The following is a 6,000-nucleotide window of genomic DNA, read 5'->3' as shown; positions in this document are numbered from 1 at the left end:
GAATGTGCAAGTTGCTATCTGTGCACAGGTGCCCTCCTGCAGCCACCAGCCTGCACGTGGAAGTATGAGTGTTTATCCCACCTGTGCACTTTCAACCATCATGTATGTCACAGCATGCATTCTGCATGTGTGGATCCAGACGCCTGAGCTCGTGTACTTGGCTGTGTGTGCCTTCGCCATGCACCTGTGTGGGTCCCTGGGAGGACATGCCTCCGCCTGTGTGTGTGTATGTGTGTGTGCGCGCGCGTGTGCACGCTCGCGCGCGCGCTCCAGTGCGCAAGTGGCTGGTGGTGTGTCTGTGTGTGGAGGGGGGCCGGGGCCAGGGACGCCCGGTCAGGCCTGGGTCTGGTGGGCGGGGGCGGCGGCGGAGCGGCTCAGAGCGGGAGTGCTCTCGGCGGAGAGTTAGAGTTGTTGCCGAGCTGGGTTCTGGTGACAGCCGGGCGCGGAGCTGGGAGCGCGCCGAGCCTCAGTCTCCTGCCGCCTCCTCGCCCTCCATTCCACTCTCCCCGCCTTCTCCGGGCCTTGCCTCTGCCACCGCCTCCCGGGGAACCGTAGCTGAGGGCGAGCGGCCGGAGCGGGCGTGGAGGCGCGGGGCGCCTGGGCGTAGGGGAGCGCGCCGGGCCCAGCCCGGGATCAGATAGCAGCAGGCGGGGGAGGGGTTGGATCGGCCGCACGAGCTGCCGGACGGAGGGACGGAAGCCAACCGCGCCGACCGGAGCGTGCGCCCCGCGACCGGGGGCGCCGTCCAGGCGCGCGCCCCCGACCCGCGGCTGGACCAGGGCGATCGGCGGCCCAGACCGACGCGCCCCTCAGCATGGAGCGCCCCCGGGGGCTGCCCTGAGGCGGCGGCAGCGATGCAGGCAGCGCGGCGGCTGCCGGGGCCAGGAACAGCCGCCCGGAGCTCGGAGGACGCGGAGCGCGCAGTGCCCAGGGCACTGACCGAGGTAAGCGCCCGGGGGCTCGGCTCCAGCTCCCCGCCGGTCCCCTCCCGGGCCGACCGAGCAAGAGAGGGTGCCGCAGCAGGGCAGGTGGGACGGCGGGCTTGGTTCGTCCTCTCGTTTTCTGTTTTTTCTTTTTCTCCCCTTTCTCCCCCTCCCTGGTGAGCTATCGGAGGAAATGCTGACTGCAAGCTTTTCTCCCCTGCCATGTCTCCAGCCACCGCCACCAAGGAACTTCGCTTCTTGCTAACCTTCGTCCTGGGGGCGCTCCGGGAAACTTTGAGGCGCCCACGGTCCCCTTCTGGACTACTTGCACGAAAAGATTCGGGAGGGAGCGTGGGAAGGCACTTTCGTGGGCAGCGTCAGTCTTATCCATGACCTTCTCCGGAGACCCCCGACCGGGGTCGGGGTGCGGAGGGAAGTGCGGATTACTGTCGGCCGGGAAAATGCCCCCAGGCCCAAGGGCTCCGGGTCCTTGGAGTCGGCTCTCTTTCCCATCTTCTGTGCTCTAATGGAGCAAAAACATTCTGGAAACGGTGTTCTCCGCTGGCGAGTGAGCTAGCCAGTGAGTCCAGGCGCACCTTTTTTTTTTTCTCTTTGCTTTTAGAAATCGGCCTTGATCGCGGAGCAGGGGGCTTGGCTGAGAAGCCCGGCGGATTCAGGGCCGGGGTCCCCTCACTGTGCCGCGGTCTGCTCTGGACGTCCTGGGGCGCGGGGAGGGGCCCCGGCGAGAGCAGCTGGGCGCAGAGCTCCTGTCGGGCTTCAGATGGGATTCGAGGCCTGTTCTGACGAGTGTGCACATGTCATGTGAATATTTAAACACCTGTGTTCAGAATGGGAGAGCACAGGAAAGTGTCTCTTTGGAGGTGGTCTTTAGTTCTGCCTCCCCACGGCCTGAATCTGCTAGGACCTGGCCACCTTGCTTCCCGTTTCCTGGGCGGCTCATCCTCCGGGAGCACTGCCCTGCCTGGGACCACTGCCCGCTTCTTCTCTGCTCCCCCGTACCCAGGACGGACCCTGGAATAAAGTGCTGGGGACCTCCTGTCCCCCATATCCATGTTGCGTCCCACAGCCCGGGGTTTTCAGGCTCGGTTTCCTGGGAGCACAGAGGCGCCCACACGCCCCTGAAATCAGCAGCCGCCTCCTCGAAGGTGTGAACCCAGAAGGTGGTAGCCTCTGGCCTACCCCTCACCTGCTCCCTAGGTGCAAAGGACAGCCAGGCCCTGGCTGCTGCCCGACTGAGACCCCAGCCTCCCCTTGTGCTAGTTTGCTCCTTTGCCGTGCCTCATCACAGGTCTCCACCCCGACCGCCACCATGTGGCCAGGGAGGGCCAGAGAGCGGACAACCCATGGAGCAGTGGGGGCTTCTGGCCTTCCTGTGGCGTGCTCACTCCTCCGTTGTGAGAAGAGCACCTCCACCTCATGCTGGATTCCCATCCCAAAGAAACTCCCCAGCAAAATCTGCCCCTCAGCTTTCCGGCAGCCCCTCCCTTCCAGGTAGGGGGCCCAATTTTGGCAGCTCCAGAAAGGGGGCTTCCATCATTTGGGGCCAAGGCCCCAAGGGAGAGCAGGGTGCAAGGGGGAGGGGCTTGCTTGAGCACCCTTGGGGACAAGAAGTGGGCACCAGTATGCTGGACAGCAGTGGAGGTCCCTCTTCTCTACTGATGTACTGCTAAGAGCATGTGCTGGGCATTCTATAAACACAGGTGTTTAAAGACACCTGTGTGTGTATATGTTTGTGTGCTCAGTCATGTCCAACTCTTTGCGACCCCATGGGCTGTAGCCCGCCAGGCTCCTCTGTCCATGGGATTCTCCAGGCAAGAACATGGGCATGGGTTGCCATTTCCTTCTCCAAGGGATCTTCCCAACCCAGGGATCAAACTGAGGTCTCCTGTACTGGCAGGTGGATTCTTTACCACTGTGACTGGGACACACCAATCTGAATCCCCAGTCCCAGACCTTACGTTGTGCCCCCTGTCCAGCTGAGGGTAGAGCAGAGCCCCATCCCTAGACCTGAATGCGATGGTCCTTCCCTTGGTGAAAGGGGCAGAGCCTGACTTTGTTGGTCTCTCCCTGGACCTCCTCCCATGCCCGACTGCCATGTCAGACCCCCATTGGGCTGCCGGTTGCTCAGGAGGGGACCCCCTGAGATATGTGCCTGGTGGAAGGATGTTCAGTGAACTGTGCTGTACTGGGAGAAAAAGGTGCCCGGGGAGGGGTAAGATCTTGCCCAGAGCCACACAGCTTGTCAGGAGTTTGAGCATAAAACTCCACCTTGCTCTCCCTAGGCCAGAGGGCCGCCCTGGTGGGTTTCCTGTCCCAGGGCCATGCTGTCCCTCCTCTCATGTGTGCCCAGACAGGACCAGGTGACACGGGTGGCCCGGAGGCAGTGAAGTGGTAGCGACAGGAGTGATAACAGTAACAGCAATCACAGCGACGGCAGCGCCCTGTCGTTGGGAAGCACTGGGACCGGCTTGGCTGTGGGCAGATTCCTCTGGCCTGGCGAGGCCTCAGGTGCCCTGGGCCATGGCTGGCAGCACCAAGCATGGCACCCGGAGCCTTGGCACAGCGTCTGGGGTGGAAGCAAATGCACCGTCACTCCCAGCAGCCTCTGTGGCCCTTGTCTGGCTCCAGGCTGGAGGCTGCTGGAGCCCCCTCAGGGCCCACCTGAATCCCACTCTCAGCCTGCTGCTCCCAGCTGGGGCTGGCTCTCCTTTGACTGGGTTCACCTGGTGCCTGTTGCTGGGCCCCTGCTGGGGCTTTTGCTGTGAGTGACACTGGGCACACGTGCCCCTCCCCTGGGGCTGCAGCTGGAGCCTGGCCCCCGCTGACCTGGAGGAGGGGCTGGGGGAGGCAGCTCATGGACAGCAAGGGGGTGGAGGCTGGGCTGGCCACTCGGAAGGTGTGGTGGGTGTGGGCTTGGTCCACAGGATGGTTGCTCCAGAGGAATTTGGCCATGTGGTAGGGAGACAGCCAGGGGAAGGCCAGAGATGAAAGAGAGCCAGCCTGAAACTGGGCTGCGGGCAGAGCAGGAGGCTCAGAGGCTTCAGAGAAGCCATGGGGGTGGGGAATGGGGGTGGGGGTGGGGGTGAGGCCAGGCTCAGGCGGGCGGGTTTTCCAGAGGATCTGGGGCCGAGAGCAGAATTGGAGCCCTCACTGGGCACTGGCTGAGGGCCCAGCACTCTGCCAGCTGATTTAATTTCCTAATGGTCAGCCAGTGCAGAGGGTGGCAGTAGCTTTTGAGTCCCAGGGAGGTTCCCGGAGAGACTGGAACACGGCTCTGACCCAGAGCCCACCTTCCTGCATCCTCCAGATACCCTGCCCAGATGCGTCTCTGCGCCAGGCTGACTGAGACGGCTCCTGCACCCAGGGCTGGTCCCCTACAGGCCCTGGTGTCTGCCCGCCATCCCAGTCCCAGGTTGCTGTGTCCTCAGGGCCTGGTTAAGGCCTGGCATGCAGTAGGAGCTCTGTAAATGTTCAGCGGGTCTGTGTCTGGGCTGCTTTCTCTGCCGCAGAGCCTCAGCAGAAGTGTGCTCCTGGGGTGGAGACTCTGGTTCTCTCTACTTAGCTGTGGCCCCAGTGCAGCGTCTGGCATACAGAAGGTAATTAATGGGTGTTGAGTAAATGGAGACCCGGCCCTTGCCCTCAGGGATCTCCTTGTTTCGGGAGAGACTTTGGGGCAGGCAACTGGGGCAAGTGCAGCCGGTGGTCTGACTGTGGCGAGTCACTTCTCCTCTTGGGCCTCAGTCTGTCATCTGTGAAGTGGGATCAAAGCACCTGGCTGGGAGGCTTCTGAGATGCCCAGGACGGGACAGTGAAATGTGAGCTTCTGTGTGTGCCTCTTGCAGGGGGTCCTAAAAGAAACAGGGTGTGGAGTGGAGGGGGCTCTGTGGCGGAGGGCATGGGCCACTGCTGGGGCTTTAGCTGTGAGTGACCCTGGGCACACCTGCCCCTCCCCTGATACCTTCCTCCCCTTGGACAGGTGGGGAAACTGAGGCCCAGCGAGGGCAGGCGAGTCCCCTCCCCACTCCACTGCCTCCACTCACCCCACCCGTGTCCCGCTGCTCCTTCTTCCTGCCCAGCTGCTGAAGTGGCAGCTGCAAAGGCTGCGTGAGGCCGTGGGGGCCCTGGGCCCCTAATTAGCCTTCAGTCATGTAGCGCCACACATGGCTCTCTTTGCGTGGCCCCTAGGGTCTGGGCTCTGGGCCCTCCTCGTCCTGGTCCACCGGGCCCTGCAGACTGGTCCTCCTTATGCCTTCACTTCCTCTTCCCGTCAGGTCATCCTGCTCCCTCCCCTCTGCACCTCCAGCACAAAGGCCAGCTCCAGCCCTGACACTCCCCTGCAGATGTCCACTTGACTCCGCCCTCATCACCTTCAGGTCTTGCCTCTCCAGGCTCCCCTGGGCAAAGCAGTACCTCGTGTTTGTCATGTTTCCTGTCTTGGAGTGTTAGTACCTTGAGAGCTCATCTCCTGAGCTCACCTCTGGGACACAACCTGGTTCCACCAGCTCACTGTGGCCATGGTCCCCAACTGTGGGGGCCTCCTGGGGGAGAGGACGGTGGGACATGCCCACTGTGGGAGTGGGCAGCCTGTGGCCTGAGGGGGCCAGCCCCAGCTGGAGGTGGCGGGTCTCTCTAGGAGCAGAGTTGGGGGCAGCAGTTGAGACCCTCTGCCCCTAAAGCCTCCTCACAGCATCTTGGAGGCATCCCTTGGAGAGCTGCGCTGGGTGGGTGGGTGGGGGGAATGTGGAGATAGCGAGGTATTGAGCTCTGTGTGTGTGTTTGAACAGCCGATGGCCGAGGTCAGGGAGGGGCTGTGTGCCCCCACTCCCCGCCCACCTCCTCTCCTTCCAGCTGCAACCCAAGCCCCCTGAGTTGGCTGCTCCAGCCTGCAATTCCCCAGCACTTAAAGCAAAAATAAATCTCTGCCAGCAGCTGGCATTCTGGGTGGTAGCAGTCACGCCACCCCCTGCCCCGACCCTGTGCCTCTGGGCTATTGGTTCCAGGCCAAGCTGGGCCAGGGGTGCCAAGGGGAGCTGGCTTCATCTGGCTTCTTTCCAGA

The 6,000-nt window shown here is 62.8% G+C and overlaps 1 protein-coding gene across 3 annotated transcripts in view; it reads left to right on the top strand.

The window, feature by feature from the left end:
* The first annotated feature begins 275 nt into the window (after positions 1–275).
* KCNJ12 (potassium inwardly rectifying channel subfamily J member 12) overlaps positions 276–6,000 on the top strand; it is a 37,677-nt gene continuing 31,952 nt past the window's right edge. For 2 of the 3 annotated variants that reach the window (XM_043472177.1, XM_043472153.1), the window contains exon 1: positions 286–944. The gene's annotated coding sequence lies outside the window, so the exon portion shown is untranslated. Of the gene's footprint in view, positions 945–6,000 lie in introns of all 3 variants that reach the window. The other variant, XR_006270088.1, reaches the window with a different exon arrangement.

This window comes from Cervus canadensis, chromosome 1, assembly GCF_019320065.1.
Source record: "Cervus canadensis isolate Bull #8, Minnesota chromosome 1, ASM1932006v1, whole genome shotgun sequence".
Taxonomy (NCBI): domain Eukaryota; kingdom Metazoa; phylum Chordata; class Mammalia; order Artiodactyla; family Cervidae; genus Cervus; species Cervus canadensis.
This window is presented reverse-complemented; position numbering and strand designations above follow the sequence as displayed.